Source organism: Myotis brandtii, unplaced genomic scaffold (assembly GCF_000412655.1).
Source record: "Myotis brandtii unplaced genomic scaffold, ASM41265v1 scaffold384, whole genome shotgun sequence".
NCBI classification, from domain to species: Eukaryota; Metazoa; Chordata; class Mammalia; order Chiroptera; family Vespertilionidae; genus Myotis; species Myotis brandtii.
The window spans coordinates 1,677,692-1,701,250 of NW_005364745.1; the positions used below are offsets into that span (position 1 = coordinate 1,677,692).

General features: G+C 38.6%; 1 protein-coding gene across 1 annotated transcript in view; it reads right to left on the reverse strand.

Annotated features, from left to right (window-relative positions):
- WDR70 (WD repeat domain 70) overlaps positions 1 to 23,559 on the reverse strand; it is a 190,613-nt gene that overhangs the window by 67,503 nt on the left and 99,551 nt on the right. The gene's annotated exons all lie outside the window — the stretch shown is intronic.

Consider the following 23,559-nt stretch of genomic DNA (forward strand, 5'->3'; position numbering starts at 1 on the left):
GAGGGGTCCCAGACTGTGAGAGGGCACAGGCCGGGTTGAGGGACCCCCCTTCCCCCCCGAGTGCACAAATTTTTGTGCACCGGGCCTCTAGTATATAGATAAAAGCCTAAGTGACCGTTCGACCATTAGCTATGATGCACACTGACCACTAGGGGGTAGACTCTCAACGCACAGGCACGGAAACATGGAACAGACTGATGAATCTCAGGGGAAGAGGGGGAAAAGGGGGGGAAGAGATTAACCAAAGATCTTATATGCATACTAAAGGCCCGGTGCACAGATTCATGCACCAGTGGGGTCCCTCAGCCTGGCCTGTGGGCCGAAACCGGCAGTCCGACATCCCCCAAGGGGTCCCAGATTGTGAGAGGGTGCAGGCCAGGCCTAGGGAGCCCACCGGTGTACGAATCCGTGTACCAGGACTTTAGTAGTAATATAAAAAGTAATATAAGCCTAAATGCATGCAAGCTTCACAGTGTACACAGCACTTTTATTGTGTACTATCACTTTCCATGCTCACAAGGACTCAGTGAGATAATTAGGAAAGATATTTTTACTCCATCCATTGTCCGCATGCAAAAACCGCATACAGGGTCAAAAAGGTTAATAACCTGCTCAAGATCTCAAGTCCCACTCCCCATTATGCTCCTCTGCTTCATCCCAGTTATCATTTTTATAACAGCTTTAGGTAAGAAGAGATCTCATTTCTTTCATCTCAACCAAGTTAATCTTTCTAAAACTTTCTATTGGTTGTGTTACTTCCATATGCATAAAGTTTTGGGAATTGACATTGCAAAATAAGAAGGTAAGTAAGTAAATAGGTAAGAAAGTATGTGAATGAATAAATGCATGAGTGAATGTCTAAAATCAGGCGCAATGATAGTCATCTTCCTTGGCCTGACCCAAACCTAGCTTCCTGGCCCATCTTCCTACTACTCCCAGTAAAAACCCTTTGCTCTAGATACACCTGAGTGGTACTGTCATTAGACTTCCATTCTTCACTCTACCTCTGCCCAGACTGATCCTTACTCAGAGAGCTGACTGTCTCCTGTCATTACCCTGCATATCTCAGACCAGGGACCTTTTTACATGAAGTTTTCTAGTGTACACACAAGCACCCTTTTTTAAATGCCTTTTGAAAAATTTGATTTGATTTTTATAAAGTTGGGTATAGGAATATGCTTCAGGGAGTTCATCATTAAAAATTCACATTGTAACACTCGTGCACTGCTGGTGGGAATGCAGACTGGTGCAGCCACTATGGAAGACAGTATGGAGTTTCCTCAAAAAGTTAAAAATGGAACTCCCATTTGACCCAGTGATCCCACTTCTAGGAATATATCCCAAGAAACCAGAAACACCAATCAGAAAGGATATATACATCCCTATGTTCATAGCAGCACAATTTACCATAGCGAAGATCTGGAAACAGCCTAAGTGCCCATCAGCAGATGAATGGATTAGAAAACTGTGGTACATCTACACAATGGAATACTATGCTGCTGTAAAAAAGAAGGAATTCTTACCATTTACAACAGCATGGCTGGAACTGGAGAGCGTTATGCTAAGTGAAATAAGCCAGTCAATGAAAGAAAAATACCACATGATCTCACTTATTTACGGATAATAAAGACGATTATAAACTTATGAACAATAATAGATACAGAGGCAGAGCTGCCTCAAACTGATTGTCAAACTGCAGCAGGAAGGCCAGGGAGGGTTGGGGGGCAGGAAGGAGGGGGGTAAGAGATCAACCGAAGGACTTGTATGCATGCATATAAGCATAATCAATGGACACAAGACACTGGGGGGTAGGGAAGGCCGGGGGAATGTCAAGGGGAGGAAAAAAAGGAGACATATGTAATACTCTTTGTAATACTTTAAGCAATAAAAAATATATATATATATTTAAAAATTCACATTGTTTCGTCTTATGTCATTTCTAAATGATTTCTAAAATCACTTCAAAAATCATTCAGAGTACGCTAACAATGTTAATAATTTTAAAAAAGCAAGTTAATGTCTTACAAGTAAAATTTAACAGGGTCATAAGTAGCAAAATTCAATAGGATCGGTGCAATTAGAAGAGATAAAAATACAAAATGGGAGAGAAAATTCTTGCTCCAAATTACCATTTTTAATGTGCTGTAACATTTTTTAATCCAATTTATATGGATTAAATTATATATAATTCCACATAGTATTTGTCTTTCTTTGCCTGACTTATTTCACTTAACATAATGCCCTCGAAGTTCAACCACATTCTTATAAATGGCAAGGTTTCATTATTTTTATAGCTAAATAATATTCTATTGTGTGTATGTGTGTGTGTGTGTGTGTGTGTGTGTGTGCATAACACAACTTATCAAAAAATAAAATATGTAAATAAAATTTCATAATTGAAAAGTCCAGTTACTCTTCCTTTCATAAAGAAGGCACACTTATTTTTAGCTATAATTCAAAGGCTGTGAATAACAAACTACAAAGAAGTAGCAAATGTTCAACTTCATAATGTTGTTTCATTAAAGCCAAAGAAATATCTCAAACCACTATTTTTGTACATAAACTCCAGATGACAAAAAATCGGTAGAGTACTAAAGATGTTTGTTGACATTTTATTTTATAGTGACCTCTGACAATCTAGCTACCAACAGATTATCACTAAAAGAAGAGCTCTTTTTCTCTGGAACATTTAATTCTTTTGGGGGGAAAATTTTATTCTTTAAAAAGAAATTAACAAGTTCAAGTCAATATTGAGATTAATCACAGTAAGTTTCTAAATTATAGCCTCATAAATTACAGTCGAATAGCTTCATAAATGTATATAAAAACAAAAGAAAATTCAACATGCCTGAAAGACATGGCCTTTTAAAAAGGAGCCCACAGGTTCTTTATACATTGCAGTCATTATCACCACCTTAGTCAAGCAAGTAAAGCAAGAAAATACACTGGAGGAAAGTACTTATTAGTACATCCTCTCAAAATAATCATTTTCATTTGCTCATCCTACATATTTACTGATGAGCTGTTTTTAGTATGGGGGCTTCTTCGTGGAAAACAAATTGTTTCCATGAAAAAACAACTATTTTATATTTTTGAAACTTCTCTCTACACAAACTTCAGTCTGTCAATAGTATTTATTGAGTGTCTCCTTGTCTGAGGCACTCAAAGCGAAACTATGAATTATTTTCATGAGAAAAGTATTGACGTTTAGCATTTTAAGTCCCACAGTTGACACACAGACATTTGGCTACAGCTGATGTACAACAATGTGAACGTGGGAAAGCGGCCAAATGAGTTCACGAGTGTCACAGGCACGGCACTGAATGAAAGACACTCAACTTACTCCACTGACTGGCAACGGTTTTAAAAGAGATTTCAGCTGTTCCTCAATTCATGTAACATGAGGCATAGTTTAGTAAGGTCGGAAATATCACAGGTTACCAAAAAAGCAGAGCTGTTGCCTTTCTTGTATAAATTATGAGCTACCTAGAAGAACAAGCACCAACTCTGTTTCCAGGTCTCATGAGAATGTGCACGAAGTTCAGGCAGCCTTTGCAGGATGTGTCTGGTTACAGCCTTGGTAGTGTCACAATGGTCACACATCACATCGATTGCAGCTGGGAAGACCCCACCAAGTTTCCACCTTTTCTGAAGCGACCACAGACACAAAGCTCTAGCCTTCCCCTAAGAAAGGCTGGAAAGGGAATTTGCTCTTATTTTGTCTTTTCATTTGAGTGAAGTTTAAAAGATTTTAGAAAATCTAAAAATTATTTCCAAAATGCCCAAGGAAGTCATGAAAAAGTGAAGTTTGACAATGTTTTTGAAAGTATAATATTCATGTTCTAAAGAACGCCTTACCTCTCATCTAATCCTATATTTGATAGAAGAATTGTCATTAGAAGTTCAAAATAGCCAGGAGGTCATGGTTCGATTCCTGGTCAGGGCACATGCCCAGGTTGCAGGCTCGATCCCCAGTGTGGGGCGTGCAGGAGGCAGCTGATCAATGATTCTCTCTCCTCACTGATGTTTCTATTTCTCTATCCCTCTCCCTTTTTCTCTAAAATCAATAAAAATATATGTATTTTTTTAAAAGTTCAAAATACTTCTGGATTTATGAATTAATTAGCAAATGAGTTTTCATTCTTTTTAGGAAAACAAATCACTTACTGCTCACCAAAAAACAAACAAAACCGAAAAAAACACCAAAAAAATGTATTGTGTAATTCTAGTCAGTTTTGAATTGTTTTCATACTTTGATCTGGATCATAATCTTATAAAATAATGGACCTGGCAATAGTATTTATGCAATAAAAATGAGGTGAAGTGAGGGTGCTGGCTTATTTTCTCGATTTATGAACAACTGATGGAATTAGGAGCTGGCAGTAAGAAACTGAAGACATAAAAACAGCTGCAGGATGAGTTTGTGTTGCTCTCTCTCTTTACCTATGCCACCCTTAAGTGAGTGAGACATGCCTCTCCGTTTTCAGTCCTCTGTGAGTCAGCATACAAGCCATGCTCACTGCATACCCCTAGGCACTGGGCCTCCAACAGGGTTCTCTTTCCTAATTCAAATTCTATTTCCCACTTCCTGGTTGTTATGAGCGCCTGGTACCTGTCTTATCTGGACAGCTTTATGCTGGAAATACTGTCTTTGAGAACATCTTAAATGGGACCCCTTCAATATCTGGATATAGGATCGTAACCTATATGCTCATTTTCAAATGTCTCCTCGGTGCTCCTATTTTAAATCTTGGCAACAGAAATCAAGATTAAAATGTCAAGGAGCAACCAAGATGGCGGCATAGGTAAACACAGGAGACTGCTGCCGCAAACAACCACTTCAAAAATACAACTAAAAGACGGAACGGACATCACCCAGAACCACAGGAAGGCTGGCTGAGGAGAGACTCTTCAACTAGAAGGAAAAATAACAGCACACCGAGGCTCAGAGGAGGCGCAGTGTGGAAAAAACTCAGGTGCGGAGGTGCGCGCGCAAAGCGGGCTGGTGGCTGAGAGCGCGGTTGTCGTTTTCGGTCAGGGGGGAGTCTCAGACTCTGAGCTCCAGATACGGGCGAATCGCTGGGGACTCGGACCCAAACGGGAGAAGCGGGAGTGTCTGGCATCAGTTGGAAGGCAGCTTTCCCTCCGAGGTTTGCAGCGGTTCCGGGGGTTCTGAGAAGCAGAGCCTCTGGGAACAGGACTGAGGGCACCATAACGGCTCCCTCCGCCCGCCCTGTTGAGCCCGCCCCGCCCAAGCCCTGCGCAGAGCCATTTGCCAGATCGCCTCAGGCAAAGGCTAGATTAGCACCTCCCCAGAGGACAGAAGTTTTCCGCGGCAGACACAGCTGATTCACACAGCCAGTCGGCCTGGTGGTCAAATCCCTCTAGTATTAACTACAACAATCAAGGCTCAACTAGAACAAGACTGCGCACAAAGACCACTAGAGGGTGCACCAAGAAAGCATAAAAAATGCGGAGACAAAAAAACATGACAGAAATGGAGGATATAGAGCTAAAAATCGCAATTTTGAGGGCTTGCAAAAATGTGCTAGAAGCTGTCAATAAACTTGAGGAGAGAGTCACGAAAACTAATGAGACCCTCGATGCTATGATAAAGAACCAACTAGAAATTAAGCATACACGGACTGAAATAAAGAATATTATACAGACACCCAATAGCAGACCAGAGGAGCGCAAGAATCAAGTCAAAGATTTGAAATGCGAAGAAGCAAAAAACACCCAACCGGAAAAGCAAAATGAAAAAAGAATCCGAAAATACGAAGATAGTGTAAGGAGCCTCTGGGACAGCTTCAAGCGTACCAACATCAGAATAATAGGGGTGCCAGAAGATGAGAGACAGCAAGATATTGAAAACCTATTTGAAGAAATAATGGCAGAAAACTTCCCCCACCTGGTGAAAGAAATGGACTTACAGGTCCAAGAAGCGCAGAGAACCCCAAACAAAAGGAATCCAAAGAGGACCACACCAAGACACATCATAATTAAAATGCCAAGAGCAAAAGACAAAGAGAGAATCTTAAAAGCAGCAAGAGAAAGAGACTCAATTACCTACAAGGGAATACCCATACGACTGTCAGCTGATTTCTCAACAGAAACTTGGCAGGCCAGAAGGGAATGGCAAAAAATATTCAAAGTGCTGAATACCAAGAACCTACAACCAAGAATACTTTATCCAGCAAAGCTATCATTCAGAATTGAAGGTCAGATAAAGAGCTTCACAGATAAGGAAAAGCTAAAGGAGTTCATCACCACTAAACCAGTATTATACGAAATGCTGAAAGGTATCCTTTAAGAAGAGGAAGAAGAAAAAGGTAAAGATACAAATTGTGAACAACAAACATGCATCTATCAACAAGTGAATCTAAGAACCAAGTGAATAAATAATCTGATGTACAGAATGAACTGGTGATTATAATGAATCAGGGACATAGAAAGGGAATGGACTGACTATTCTTGGGGGGGAAAGGGGAATGGGAGATGCGGGAAGAAACTGGACAAAAATCGTGCACCTATGGATGAGGACAGTGGGTGGGGAGTGAGGGCGGAGGGTGGGGCGGGAATAAAAATAAATAAAATAAATAAAAAAAAATAAGATTAAAATGTCAAATATAAATAACAATAGGACAAAGAATATAGTTCTTATTTTCTAAATTTAAAGAATTTAGTTAACTATTACTTTCCATACTAAGACAATGAAGAAATGGAGGAAGAAAAACAAAAGAAAGAACTTGACTAAGCATTTCAAAGGAAAAAGTAAAGCTAATATAGAGATAAACAGAAAATAGACCAGGTAATACTGTGGGGAGGTGGTAATAGTAGGCTAAGCAACTAAAATGTGAAATAAATCATCACCAGTTAGTTGATCTTGGAATAAATACTTGTGAACTTAACTGTAGGGAGTTTATACTAATAAAGGAAGACCTACTCTCAGAAAGCAGGTACCACACTTTAAGCAATCACACTTTCAAAACTCCTACAGGTATACTTAAATCAAATATTCTATTGGAAGTCACTAGATCTAGAATACTTAATGTAACCTTTAATGACACCTCCCCACCATCACCAATCTTCTCCAGCCATAGAATAAAAAGGCCTCTCTAAAATAGTTTACACTACCATATAGAACAACAAAAATCAATTTACAAAATTAAGTGTTTCGGTGTTCAGTACCTATAGCAGAGAAGTGAACCTGGGGTTTATATCTACTGGAACTAGGCAGTATATGGCAGGAAAATCTGGAAGAGAAATTCTAAGTATAAGTGTGCTATGAATCAGAGAAATAAAAGAGGAAAGGCTAAAGGTCATGTTCTTCAGTGGTTTGTGGTGGTGGTAGAACTGAAAAATAGTTCAAAAGACCCACAGCAATTTTGCCGTACTGAATGGAGTATTGGAAAACAACTGGAATGTCAATGATGCTAACACTGAGAAACGGGCTATGTTGGGGTACAGCCCACAAACACTCTCCTATTCCACTGTCCTCTAGTTAATAAAAGACCGTCCTAACAGGAATTTTAAAGATGCTACACTATACCTCATTTCATTCAAGTAAGCATGAAATTCTGGACTTTTAAGCTGCCTCCTATTTCTAGCTTAAATCACCGACTAAAGAAAAGTTCCAATTCTTCAAAGGGACGGAACAAAAAAGTACAAACTTGTTTATTTACTGATCTCCTTTAAGTGACTAGTGATTTTTCATTTCACACAGTATTTCCAAATTTGGAAGGACAATTTAAAATTCACTGAAGTCGAGAATAAGTGCAGCTTTGAGATCAAAAGGTAAGCTAATACAGAGAGCAAGTATCTGTTCAGAGTTTAAACCCAGAGTTTGACCTACTTTTAAGACTTTATAGCCTAGAGGAGAAAGTCTTTAGATCTAAATGTCAGCATGTTCTTTTAAAATTATTATTGTGATTATTTTTAACTCCATCATTCATTCTCTCAAAGAAAAAACCGCACAATAGTCTATTGATCAATGACTAGTGACTACTACATCAGAATGGCTGAGACACAGCTATAGAAAATTATCATGGAAATACAAAATGCAGCAACACTGACAGCTACCATCCGGAATGTTCGCTCCATAAAATGGCATTAACGCAGGTTTTTCAATGTTAGATAAATGACATAAGATGTTTTTAGAAGTTTTCCCTAATCAATGAAGACAAATACGTGAAATACACTTGTTTTTCAATGTCATGGTATTAGAATTATGAGAACTCTATAAGCATTCTATTACAAAAAATTTAAATATATATTTCAGAGATATAAAAGAATCAATAGCACATGCAAATATCCATGGGGATCAAAGAAGACCATGATATAGTGATTGAAAGCAGTGCCGTTGCAGTCAGATGGACCTGAGCTTCTTCATTTTAATATTTCTAGTTGTACGTAAGAGACAAGTTATTTCACTTCTTTAAGCCTTAGTTTTCTCATCTATAAAATGAGACTATAATACCAATTCCAGAATTCAATGAAATAATAGATGTAAAGTGCTCAAACACACTTCTAGTGCCCAGAAAATGATCAACAAACAATACCATAGCTATTATGTTGTTTTGCTATGACACAAGCATTTGGAAAGTTGATGAATATTAAGAAATAGTTCCAATATTGTGAAATCTCAAACTATGCTAACCAGAAGTCAAGAGTATATTTCAAATCAAGGGAGCAAACCACTTCATCATCATGATAACCATCAAAGGGTGTTGTCGAACCCAAGCCAAAAGAGACGCACTGCCCTCAAGGAGCTTATAACCCAAAACAGATGACATTGGCATCGGCTCAGATGTAAAAGGCCAGAGCCATGGACAGAGAATTATACAATGAGCTCAGACCTAAAAGAGCTAAGAGCCAAGAAAGTGAAGGTACTAAGACAAATTTGTGCATAAATAAGGCTCATAGACCAGAGTTCCTGAACCCACAGATGGGGCAGAAAAAGTATTTAGAGAGTAATTTTTAACTTCTTTCTGTCTCGCTAGCAGCCCCAGTGAGCTCTCTGGCTTTCCTTTAAATAGACTTCTAAATAACGACAATAAAAGTCTGAGGAAGTCTTGACGAGTCTTCACAGATGGATAATGTCCATATCCACTGGGGGTGGGGAGGAAAATCACAGTCATATTATAATGATTAAAATTGCTTCACTGAGTCTTAATCACATGGCCAGAAAGTGTAAAGTTGTTGGGAAATTTTTTTCAGGTTTTTCCATCATATTAATATGGTAATTATTTAAGGAAAACTTACTCCAATGAGCAACTAGGGGAAGAATTTCAAAGGCTGGACACAATGACGCTGCTGTTCATCATTTAAATGAATGCCCTCTCTGGGGTTGTTTTCATCTCTTCTGAATGTTCTAACTTACTCATCCCTTGGGCAGCCGTGAATAGCTTTTGTTCATCTGGCTAATACAACCATTTAATTAAGTTACATATTTTTCTTTTAAGTGCTATGTATAGTAAATTATTCTAGAAATACTTAAAAGATAATTCATTGAAGCAAATATTTTAGTCTTGCTCTTAGAAACAAGTGTCAGTTATCACTTTCCCTTATAAGCAAATCAGCTAAAACTTCAGATGCTGCATAGATTCCAATAACTGCTAAGAAGAGGGCTGATGCAGCACCATACCAATTCACAAAGTGTGATCTCAGATCTCAGCATCAGTGTGACCTTTCTTCTGTGAGACACATACTGGAGAGTTCACCGAGAGGAAGGCACTATGGACACTGAGAGTTAGGACCTGACATGTTGAAGTCAACCAGAAAAACAAACATAAATAAACTTCTGAACTGATGAGGCTAAACAATGGCTAACATTGAGAGAGCTTACTACCTCCCAAGCACTGTTCAAAGCGTACACACACACACACACACACACACACCCCACATATATATACACACATACATATGCAAATACACACACTCGTTTAGTCCTAACAAGCCTGGGGGGGGGGGTGTGTGTGTGCTGTAATTATCCCCATTTTATAACTGGAAAAACTATCATCAGATAATAAATGGCAGAGACTGGATTTGAATTCAGGCATCTCTCCATAGTGTACACTGGTAACCATTACACCATATTGACTTTCAAACTCAACTTACTGGCTCACCATAATATATATAAAAGCACATTAGACCTCAAAGTCCTAAAAAATGTACATGCCTCACTTTGCAACATAAACTCATTTTAGTGTCCTAACAGACAGGATAAGAAAGGTGAAGAAAGTTTCAAGTTCCTGATAGTTCTCCATTAAATAACAGGAAACGGTTATTAAATCCCTTAAAATCATGCTAAAGGACTCTGTCTCACTCCTCACATTTTCACTAACATCTAAGCATTAGTAGATCTGTACATTATAGTCAGAATTCTCCATTGTAGCGGAGAAGGACTACAAATGGCAGTTCTGAAGCAGCAGGGTACAGACCTCGTCCAGCACTCTCCCTCGACACGGCGGTGTTGTATCCTGTCAACTTCCATCAAAATTAGTGCAGAGGGACATGGAGAAAATACAATCTCTATGGAGGATCACTGTGCCATCTCTCTCAATATATGCATCCAGAAGGGATTCTGATCCAAAGCTGAGTAAGGCACAGAGGGAGTTGGTATGAATCATTGTTAAACACGGGTCAGAGGTCCTAAGCAAAGTGGTAATACAGGTAAAGAAGGCAAGGGGTCAGGGCATGGAAATTCAATCAGCGAAAACAAGGAAATTGGGCTAGGACAGTGGTCGGCAAACCGTGGCTCGCGAGCCACATGCAGCTCTTTGGCCCCTTGAGTGTGGCTCTTCCACAAAATACCACGTGCAAGCACACATATACAGTGCGAAGTTGACTTAAAACTTTAAGTAAAGTTTATTAAGTTAATTTTAGGGAACGTTGTGGAGTGAAAGAAGATGTAGTGTTGAGGATTGAGAAAGGTATGTTGAGATGGTTTGGACATATAGAGAGGATGAGCGAAAGGAGATAGACGAAACAAGAAGACAAGATGAGTGTGGATGGGAGAGTTGGAAGGGGTTGACCTCAGCGAATGTACCTCAATCAGATTGAGGACGTTTTTAGCAAAGGCCAGCTTAGGAGTACCCTAATTAAGTTAATAACAATGTACCTACCTATATAGTTTTAAGTTTTAAAAATTTGGCTCTCAAAAGAAATTTCAATCGTTGTACTGTTGATATTTGGCTCTGTTGACTAATGAGTTTGCTGACCACTGGGCTAGATCATGGAGGAAAGAATCAGATCTCAGTGAAGTTCTGGAAATAGAAATCTAGCCCCAAGCCAAAAAGTGAGGGCATTTTTTAGTCAAAATATGGGGAAAGAGAGTAATGGGTATGGATACAAGCCCCAGTAATTAATAAATTCATTCACTTATTCAACTGAGTTGGCTATGGAGTTGAAGATTCTGTGACTCAGCACATCCAAAACTGACTTCCCTAAAGCCTCCCCTGTCCCCCCACTTCCTCAGGGAGATCTCCCCACCTTGGAGGGTGGCTTAGGCCTCCAGTCATTCAGACTAGTCAGTCACTCACCCTTCACTCCTCAGATACAAACACCTACCAAGTCATATGTGCCTTGTAACCTAATACTCTTATTTCACTTCTCTGGATTGGTCTTCCATTCTCACTCCATATACTCGATTAAGCTCCTCATCACCTCTCATTTAGGACTGGACTCACCTGAAATCTAACTGATTCCCGCCCCCCGCCCCCACCGAAAACAAAGTAGTTCTCCAAAACTTAAGTCTGATCATGCATCTCTCTTGCTTACATCCGTTTACTCAAAGGGGAAAAAGTAGGCCTCCCTCTCGACATCACCCCACCCCGAAGCCACCGAGAGAGGCATGGCAAATCACTATGTGGGGTAAGGACAAAGACTCGTTTGAAAAACACACTCAATCTATCCACTGTTTCTGTAACAGAGTACAGAACATAAAGCTTAACAAAGTCTTCTTAACTAACTGAAAAACAGACAATGCATTGGTTTTTTAAATACTGAAAACTACTCTCTTATAAGATAAAATAGAAACACTTGGTCCAAGTCTATCTTTGTAAATGGAGAAACGCCATGTAAATGAGCAATCACTATCAACCTCAAATATTCAAACACACACAGCTACCATATCAGTTTCAGGCATATACACTTTCTAAGGTCACTTTCTAAGAATGTGGATTTAGGGATATGGGGGGGGGGGGCTTATCATATCTAACAAAAGTACTCAATTTATCAATATAAAAATAAGAAGTTATCTGTGTCCATTGTTTATGCTTATATGCATACAAGAGGACAATGAGGGAAAAAGGGGACATATGTAATACTTTCAACAATAAAGAATTTAAAAACAAATAAATAAGAAGTTATCATGTGTTTTGCTAGGGTTTCAAACTAATATTTCAGTGAAATGTCTAAAATATCTTTCCCTCTTTGAGATACACATTTTATGTGTGGGAAAACATTCAAGCCCCAGGCAAGTATCTTTAGCATCTCCATATGTTTTAACTCATAGCATTTGGAAAGTTTGCTCTGCTACTAAATGGTTTACAGGCAACTCTTTCTAAGTTTAAAAATAAAACAGCAAGATGTCATCTGGCTACTAGATCTGGTCAATGACAAGGAATTTCATTTAAGTTATGGACATTTAAACTTAGCAAAATGTTTTAATTTTATGCCATTTCTTGATTCTCTCAGTAATAAAACATATAAGGCATAAATATAATGCAAAATGAATTATTTCTTCAATTTATGTGGACTCGACACACTATTTTCATGAAGAAAACCAGAAATACAATTTGGAAGTAATTCTAATGCAGCCAATTTAGGTGACAGCACTTGGGAGTACAGCTGAGGGAATGACTCGAAAGTCAGTGGAGTCTGAACTAATTTCTTGTCTTCCTCAACCTCTATTGCAGTTTGATCCTTGTTAACGTGATAGAAGGGCCTAGAAACTCCCTTTGCACTATGTCCCATACCCCTTCCTTCTCTCCTAGCTCCACTCCCTACACACCCAACTCTGCAGGCCCTGTCTGGACAGACAGCCGGAAGTTGGGTCTTTTCAGTGTGAACCAGGTCCTCTATTGGACATGTTTGCCCTGGAGCATATGCGATTCCTGGCTTTTCAAACCTTTAGAGGAGAATGAGCCTCCCTCCACCCCCGTCTCTTCCTTGCTGATGGTCCTTCAGCTGGAGAGGAAGAATGGGAGTCCACTCCCTGAGAGGCCCAAAAGATGTGGTTAAGGAACAGACGCTGGAGCCAGACTCCCCGGAGTCAAATCCCAGGTCTACCCACTCCTTACGTGTGTCCTTAGGTAAATAACTCAATCTCAGTTAACGTAACCTTCAGATGGAGATAGGAATATTAGCCTTAGAGCTGTGTCACAAGCAAATACACTGGAAGCATTTAGAAAAATTCCTGGTACATAATAGGCAAGCAATGTTAGCTCCTATTCTAATTATTATTATTATTATTATTATTCTCACTACTATCACTGCCACCATACCATTACTAATGTGGAGGTAGGTAGCAATGTGAGGAGGTGAAATGTCTGGTCACATTCTACAGGTCACATCAGAACAATGCCACTGGGTTTATGTGGGCAAATGGTCTGGATGCAGTTCTTTAATATATTGAAAAGGACTATGAATGTAAAGGACTGAGTAAAAGAATGAATGCACTTTCACAAAGGTTATCTTATTTCATCCTTATAAGCAGCTGGAGATGAAGCTCATTATTCAGAGAAGGAAAATAAAATCTGGGAGGCAAAGTACTCTTATTATCACACCAGAGCCACCTCTGGGGAATACAAAGAACAGCACAGAAAGATGAGCCACACTGGGCTAATACAGAATATTCACAATAATAACTCCTATTAAGTCTTAGTTACAGGGGAAAATATTCAAGCTCCAAATAATTTAAGCCAGTGAACTTTTAGACCACCACCCACTTATCTACTGACGATTATCTGTTTTATTTTCTGTGTTAACTGTGCATAAATTAATTTTCACAAGATTTGTAATTTTTTAGAGTAGTATCTATCCTTTCCTTAAAACTCTCCAAGCATCTAGTTCACTATTTGGTAAATACCCGATTTAATACTATCAGGATAATAATGAAGATTACACTCACCATACTTAGTAGAACACGCTGAATTCCAGGGGCTCAGTAATAGAAAACTATGGGGTAATGTACAGTCCCTTTAACGAGAAGAGGAATGAGAGGAGGGGAAGGTGACTTCAGCTATTGCAGACAAATTTTAGGTGGCTAAAGGGAACAGCATTAAGTAGCAGTAAACTCATAGCAAAAGATTTATGTTTTTAAAATTCTCCTTCAATTCTTCTGATTATACCAAGCAGAAAGTCTTAATCTGGCACTAATTTGTCTTTAATGCCTCCATAACACCTGCCAATATCTCTTTAACACAGAAAGATTTCAGGCACGGAGCCTTGGCAGACAGCTAGCCAGTAAATATAATTGTTTTACTTTTAACAAAACTGCTATGCTCTATTTACAGCAACTTTGGCTTCTTATTTATAGTAGTGTTATAATGTTTCCTTAGGGAAGGGGGGTCTGGGGGGGATTACTTGATAGGCACTGCATGTTCTTATGAGGTGATAAAACGTTTTGAAACCAGAGAGAGCTGGTAGTTGCATAACGTTGTGAATACATTTAAAACCACTGGATTGTATGTTTTAAAGTGGTTAGTTGCATGTTATGTGCATTTACATCAATTTTCAATGGTATTTATAATTTTTAAATAAATAAATTTTTTAAATTAAGTAAACACCAAGGTGGTCTATAGATAGGAATTAGGAGAGTAGTATGCAAACAGATGAAGTTTGGGAAACAGGCTTAACTAGAGAAACTGGACTGGATTAGTATGGCTGAGACTGCAGGGGGTGAACGATAGCACTCGCATAGGTAGAGCCCAGCAAACTAATTTTGGTAGCTTTTCAAGAGACTAACAACCTAGTACCTTCTAGGCTGAGGTGACTTCTGGTGGCATACCAGGTATCTTCAAGGGCTCAGCCAAAAATCCCAAGGCAGGCAAAGCATCTTCTGCGTCCATCTGCCTCCTGTTCTCAATCTGCAGCTCCTTTCCTCTCCCTCACCATTCAGGTGCCCACTGTTCATGGGGACCTCTGGTCACTTGATGCCCAAACCATTTATTTTTCATCGTCACTCAAAACTCCTCTGTTTTAAGTATAGGCTTTAACTATGTTTTGAAGGAATTGATATTAGCCTTTCCTACTTCACAAGGTTGTTGTGAAGATCTAATGATATTCGAGACATGCTTTAAAAGTACTGTATAAGCTCTGGATTCTAACTCATTAGTGGGTAATAAAATTAATTTAATAGATTATGATTAGTACCTTCTTAGAAACAAAAATGAATGAAAAAATAGATAAGAATGAATTGCAAGATTAGAAGCTGTTACAGTAACTGTCTATTTCAGTTTTGGGTGTGTATGCTGGGGTGTACAGATATGTGTGCAGTCGGCCACAATGTAAACTGTAATAGACTATGGGTAAAAAAAAAAAAGTACAATTTTCTAAGACAAATCAGCCCTTTCTCTGTCATATTTTCAGGTTGAGAGAGCATAAGAATCTATCTTTTAGAATAAACCAGGGTTATCCCATGATGTACACAAGTACGGGCCCATCACCACCTGTCCCATGCGCATCAGTGTTTTCTATCCATGAGGGTCACACTTTTCCATGCAAAAAGTACAGTAGTTCCCCTTATCTGCAGTTTTGCTTGCCACGGTTTCAATTATCTACAATTAACTGTGATACAAATTATTAAATAGAAAATCTCAGAAATAAACAATTCATAAGTTTTAACTCTTGCACCTATGAGTGGTGTGATGAATTCTCATGCTGTCCACTCCCTCGTACCTGGACATAAACCACCCTTCTGTCCGGCACAGCCACACTGCATACACCACCCACCCATGAGTCACTCAGCCGTAGCGCCAGAAGGTCAATGGTAACCTAACACTACGTCACAATGCCTACGTCCTCACCTCACTTCTCTTCACACAGGCACTGTTATCATCTCAGATCATCATAAGAAGAAAGCTGAGTATAGAACAATAAGATATTTGAGGGAGTGATCACATTCACATAGCTTTTATTACAGCATAGTGTTATCATTGTTCTATTTTATTGTTAGTTATTGTTGCTAATCTCTTACCGTGCCTAATTAATCAATTAAACCTTATCATAGGTATGTACATATAGGAAAAAACATTGTATATGTTTATATAGGGTTCAGTACTATCTGGTTTCAGGCTTGGACTGGGGTCTTGAAAACGTGTCTCCTGCAGATAAGGGGGGGCTACTGTAAAATTCTTTATCAGATAGCTTCGAGTGAGAGTAATTCTTTATATAATTAACTATAAGCAAATTTGGGCAAAGACTTCAAAAATACTTCTGAATTAAGATCTGATCCTTGCATTACTTTGTAGAATAGAGTTGAAAGCCCCAAAAACTCTGATAAGTCACAAAATGGGTAAATATTTAAAATAGACTGAATTACTGAGGTTTAACAGAATCTTGCAATGTTTTCCATTTCGGTCTCACATACAAAAATGAAAGTTTCTGAGACGTTGTAAGAAATGTGGACAATCATTAGAGCTTGAGTAATTAGCAGAAGAAGGAAGGAGAAAGAAAAGGCCAGGTGGATTCCCGAAGCACCCAGGGCCTGGGAGCTCAGTCACTGCTGGTTGCGTCACGTCCGTGTGCAGTGAATCAGAGTCGGGTAAGAGAATGCACGCAGACCAGAGAACTGTTTCACATTTTTGGCTCAGACTTTACTTTCTGTATATAAAAGTCCTACTAGTGACTCGAGGAGTGAACATTTAACATTTACTATGTTGTTTATAATGGTTAGGACAGTAATGTTTGGCCTCGTCAGCTTACAGAATAAATCTCGGCTGTCCTGAGCTGAGGAGCGCGGCTCAGGAAGTCTCTCCCAGAGAGAGGCATCCCTTATATAGGCTTCTAGACTCTGCAGCGCGCCCAGAGCCTGGCCCTTTTAGAAGACGCAGCAGTCCTTCTACACACTGCACGGGACTTGACTTGTGCTAAGAAAACCCCAACAGTCTTTTTAAAAAATAATTGGGGAGCATTCATATCATATTGTCAATGAATACAAGATAACAATAAAAGTAAAATTAGCTGTTCAAAATTTGCTAAAATAACACAATATTGAAGCAGGCTTTCATGCAATTTAAATTCTCTACTCTCACATAGCCTACTCACCCTAAGAAAAACCAGGCATCATGAAAGGTAATAATCAAATGGGTTATATGGAATCATTTTCTAAATTAAATTATCTATATTATACCAGTGTACAAGACTTTTAAAAGGCATAATTTTAAATACTGTGGGAAAATTACCTTTATTAAATTTTACCCATTTGTCAATTGTCGCTTTAAAAACCCTTAAGAGGCCAAACATCACCTCCACCACAGGTACTCTTGCCCAGGAAATGATCTGGACGTCCGTAACCACCAGCCCCCAACCATCACCTTGCTTCTGCTTTTGTCCCCATGCAGAACAGCCAATGTGATTCTTTTTTTTTTTTTAATATATTTTTATTGATTTCAGAGAGGGAGAGAGAGAGATATAGAAACACCAATGATGAGAGAGAATCATGGATCGGCTGACTCCTGCACACCCCACACTCAGGATCAAGGCCACAATCCAGGCATGTGCCCTAACTGGGAATGGAACCATGACCTCCTGGTTCATAGGTCAATGCTCAACCACTGAACCACGCTGGCCGGGCCAGTGTGAATCTTTTTAAAATATAACTTGGATGATGATGTCATTCTTCTTGTAAAACCCAATGGCCCTATTACCCTCAGAAGAGTCTTCAAACTCTTTTCCATAGACTCCGAGGTACTATTTGATCTGATATCCTCTGCCCAACCTTTTCCCATTCACGCTTTCCTAGGAAGGAAGGCTTCTTAATCTGACCTCTGAATGTGGGGAGAATGCTTGTCTCAGCTCTTCCCTTTTCTTTCTTTTTTCCCATTTTTAAAATATGTTTTTATTGATTTTTTAGAGAAGAGGAAGAGAGTGGAGAAAGAAAAGCATGGATGAGAGAGAGAAACATCAATCAACTGCCTCCTGTATACCCCCTACTGGGGATCGAACCCACAACCTGGGCATGTACCCTGATAGGAATCAAACCTGTTACCTCTCTGTGCATGGACAACACTCAATCAACTGAGCTACACGGCCAGGGCTTCCCTTTTCTTTCTTGAGTGCAAACTGCCCTTAGGGAGTAACTCTCTGCTTCTCCATGCCATGAGTCTTCCTGGGGAAAGCCTGGTCAGGTTCAGTGTTGATGAGACTGGGGTGGGGGTGAGGGGGCAAGTCTGTCCAATTCCAGGAGTTAGTCAGCAGGCACATCTGGCTTTCATCTTCCTCGACCATCAGTAACAAAGGGGGACTCTGGCCTTCATCTGTCCTGCTTTAGTGATTAGTCTTATTTCCTCATTAGATTCCAGGTAGGGAAGAGGAGTGCTAATTATTAGCACGGAAACAAACACACTTGTAGGACACACACACCTTATGTGAGTACAGAAAGGAATCTAGAAATGCTCACCTCTGGATGGTGTAATTATAAGAGACTCATTTTCTTCAGATGCTTTTCTATTTTGGGTAAAAATTTTTACACATAACTATGGATTACTTTTATAATCAGAAAAAAGCCAAAATTGACTTTCTTTGGAGGCCATTAAGAGGACAAAGCTTGGGATCTGGTTTTCAGAGGAAATTATGAGCTATGCTTTGGATACATGTATAATGAAATTGAAAACAGAGTTACAAAATGACTCTCTGTAATCATGACTGCACACAATGCAGGTAGAAATGTCTGGCCTTTAAAAAAATAGTTCAAAATTACTTTCACTTTAATTTTTTGGCTAAATTCAAGTCACCAAATAGTGACAAAAATTACATCATTCTCTATTTAATCTACATAGGCCCTCTGGTCTATTTATTCAACATAATGGAAATATAACATTATATTAATTGCTTACTTATAATGTTTATTCATTTGACTCCATAACAGAAGCTTTTATTCATATATTTTAAATGAGAGATTTTTGGTTCATGACTGATTTCCATTTTTTCTCTAAATATCAACATACACCCATGAGTATACATATATGTTTTCTATTCCTACCACATTTAGGGGAAATTCTTCTATTTTACTTACAAGGTAACATTTTTTAACCCTGGCCATTAGCTCAGTTTAGATGTTTAGAGCATCGTCCTGATACTCCAGGTTTTAGGTTCAATCCCTGGTCAGGGCACATTCAAGAATCAACCAATGAATGCATAAATAAGTGGAACAACAAACTGATGTTTCTCGCTGTCTCTCTTTCTCTCTGTCTCTCTCTTCTCTTCTCTTCTCTTCTCTTCTCTTCTCCTCTCTTTCTCTTTCTCTCTGTCTCTCTCTTCTCTTCTCTTCTCATTCCTTCTTCTTCTCTCTCTCTCCCTCCCTCCTTCCTTTTCTCTAAAATCAATAAAAATTTTAAAAAGTGATAAAATGTTTTAAGAGTACTTATAAAACTTGAAGTTTTAAGAACACTTATAAAACCACAATGAGATAACCCTGACACCCTGTTAGGATGGCTATCATATAAAAGATAAATAAGCCTTGGTGAGGATGTAGAGCAACTCGTAGCGACTGGTCATCATTCCACAAAAACTGTAAAACACCTGGGAGCTAAGAAGAACGAGGAGGAAGAAGACCAATAGTTACTAAGAACCTGTTTGGTGCAACAAGTCTTATTCTGGGTTCTTTAAATACATTGCCTAATATAAACCTTAAAATAACCTGAAAAGGTGGGGATCGTGCCCTCATTTCATGAATAAAGAAAATGCAGTGCATAGAGCTTAAGAAACTCAGAACTGATCGACAGAAAGTTCCATGTCTCGGGTCTCACTGACAAAATGTGCTAGAGAACTAGACAGCAGACTTTCAGCTGTCATAGACAGTCTTCTAGACTCCCAGTATTAAAGCCAACACAAAGACAAAAATCTCTATTTGAATTTTCAACATTGCTCTTTCTATCTTTTATAGAGATACACAATTTTTCCCAAAGGATGATACTAGAATCATTTTCTAAATCACTTGCTTTTTTAAAATTGTTTTTTTAAATGTCAATTTCGCCCTGGTCAGGTGGTTCTGTTGGTTGGAGCACTGTCCAGTACACTAAAAGGTTGTGGGTTTGATTCCCAGTCAGGGCATATACCTAGGTTGTAGGTTTGACCTCCAGTCGGGTCACATATGGGAAGCAATTGATCAATGTTTCTCTCTCACCTCTCTCTCTCTCTCTCTCTCTCTCTCTCTCTCTCTCTCTCCTTTCCTCCCTCCCCCTTTCTTTCTCTCTAAAAATCAATGAACATATCCTCAGGTGAGAATTTTTTTTAAAGTCATACTTCCCCTATAATATGCTTCTCTCCCCCCTATATGCAGTATTTGACTGCTTTAACTTGAACAACTATTGGGTAAAGGCTGTGAATTATTAAGTGATCAGTGTTTGGAGAAAGAAGGGAAAGAACACATTTTTGACTCATTCTCAGTGAGGTGGTAGGTGCTCAAAAATACCTGGTGAAATTTTCCTGACCTACATAGATAGCTAGATATATAAATATATACAGTTATAGAGATACTAGTAGCCCTGCGCACGAATCTGTACACCAGTAGGTCGCTGCCGCCCTCCTGTAGCTCTCTGCCCGCTGCCCCGCCCTCCTGTAGCTCCCCCGCCCCTTCCTCTCCCCACCTCATAGCTTGCTGCCCTGCCCCCCCCTGTAGCTCTCTGCAGCCCACTTGTACCTCGCTGGCTCACCCTCCTGCTGATCCGTGATCTGGTCGTGATGTGCTTGGTTGTTACGCCTCAGGGCATAACAGCTAATTGGCATATTCCTCTCTTATTATATAGGACGGAGAAAAGTACAGAGGGATACATACCAAGTAACTTACAAGCATTTGGGGTAGAGACAGGATGACGAGATTACAAAGGGGAGGCAATTAATAATAAAATAATAGTAACGGATTTTTTGAAAAGTATACATTTCACATGTGTAAAATTATGATTCGATTCGAATAAAATTTTTGAAAAAAGCAAATTAGAGTTATACATATTTACTTACAAGGTTGTCCATGCTATATTCAATTAAATTAAGCGCATTGCAATCCTCTCTCTATGTAAAAACAAATAAAACCTCTTAATCCCTATTAATAAAGGGTAAGGTAAACAAGGCCATAAATCAAGCAAATGTTGACATGGGTTAAATTGTCAATTTTGCCCTGGTTGGGTGGATCAGTTGGTTACCTGTCGGTGACTGGAGACACTTAAAGATTCAGGGCGCAGTGGGTGTAAGTTACTACTGGGGACTTCTTTCCTGCATTCTCTCTCCATCATATGCTCTTACTCACCAGCGGAAACCTGCCCAGGAGCTTATCTCCTGATGTGATGCCCAGCTCTGGCCCCAGCTTCCCCTGCCCCACACTTACATGCAAATGTAAAAATATAAATAAATATCATGAATGGGATGTGGTATAATAAGCTATACATTCATGTACTATTAAATTCTAGCAAAATAGAATCAAGGACTATGATTAGCAGAATGGCTAGAAAAGATGGGGGAGGTGGGAGGAGAACTAGCATTCAAACTGCTTTATTTTCTACAAAACTGGAAACAGAGGATACTCATTACCTCAAGAGATATACAAGGCCAATCTTTAAAAAAATATAAAGGTTCTAAGAGAAAGACACAAACATTAATATATATGAACCATGTTAAACAGACACTATTAAAGCTACCCAAGAAAACTTCACGGTTTAGAATTTCTATGTTTAAATCAACAGCTCCCAGAGACAATGAAAGCCAGTTACTTAAAAATTTACTGCTTGGCTAAAACTCAGTTTACAATTCAAAGGATTTTTAAAATCTCTGTGCTGTTATGAAGCTTTACAGGGTTTACAGTGAAGATGAAAACAGAAATAAAGAGATCTGACAAACAGAAAATGCCAAAGCTATTTCTGGCATTATAAACATGGGTTCTTTTTTCACTGCCATTACTTTTTACCTTATTCCTAGAAAACTAACTTTAACTCTTGTGCCTGAAAAGACGACTACTTTCCTGGGACCCCTTTCAAAATGTAAATGTTTTATTTGAAAGACATTATTTTCATAATTTTTAAAAAGAACTAGAATGTAAATCCCATGAGGGCAGGAATTATTTTTTTAATTTTTTAATTGATTGGTTTTGAGAGAGAGAGAAACACTGATTTGGACAACGCTTTAACCAACTGTGCTACACAGCAAGGGCCAGGAATTTTGGCTAATCTGCAATATTTCTAGTGCCTAGAATAATGCCTGCCATATAGTAGGTACTTAATAAAAATTTACTGAATTAATAAGTAGACCAGAACCCATGGACACAGACAAGAAGGTGGTAAAGGGCTGGTGCGGGGGGCGGGCTAGAAGGAGTCAGTGGTGGATAGAGGGGGGTATATGTAATACTTTCAACAATAAAGTTTTAAAATAAAAAATAAAATAAAACTAATCATTGTTGAAAAAAAAAAAGATAACCAAATTGTACTATAACATTAGTCTAGATTTTCATTTTAACATTAGTAACGTAGAATCATTCTACTTATCAAAAGTTCTGATTTTACCACATATACAAACACCCCTCCTTTTTTAAATATATTTTTATTGATTTCAGAGAAGAAGGGAGAGGGAGAGGGAGAGAGAAATAAAAACATCAATGAGAGAATCATGGATCAGCTGCTTCCTGCCCACCCCCTACTGGGGATCGAGCCCACAACTCAGGCCTGTGCCCTGACCAAGAATCGAACCGTGACCTCCTGGTTCATAGGTCGACCCTCAACCACTGAGCCACACCAGCCAGGCATACAAAGCCCTTTTTAAAGCTTATTGGTAATTCACAAAATTAGTCGAAGTCTTTTATATTCATTATTTCTATGATTATAGAATTCTATGATCCTCTCCAATTCAAACTGTATTTATTCTAATAATGACCTAAACTGTAAAGGAAAAATCTAAAACCTATTCAAATGGAATATCATGGAAGGTTAAGACAAAATATTTTTTAAATTACTACAGAAATAACTGCAAAACAATGGCTGTATCATCTTGGACATTTCACAATTTTCTTAAATCTTTTAAAGGGTATTTTCTAGCTCTCTGCTTAGCCTTGCTTTATATTACCATCAAATCCTTCATTTTCAAAATCATGTACATTGAAATGCTGTATAATAAACTGCACTGTGCTTCTTAATTTTTATACCAAACAACCTAATTTATTTTAAAAACAAAATCTAATACACATTAGAAAATACTAAGCTGGTATATTTGCTGAAATGCTGTTTACTGCAAAAGTTCTAATATTTTATCAACTAACACTGAAGTTTAAATTAGGGCTAAACTCAGGAAATTGATCTTCATAACATTTTAACATTTATCTTATATATAAGGTGGTTTTCTTCTAAGAAAAAC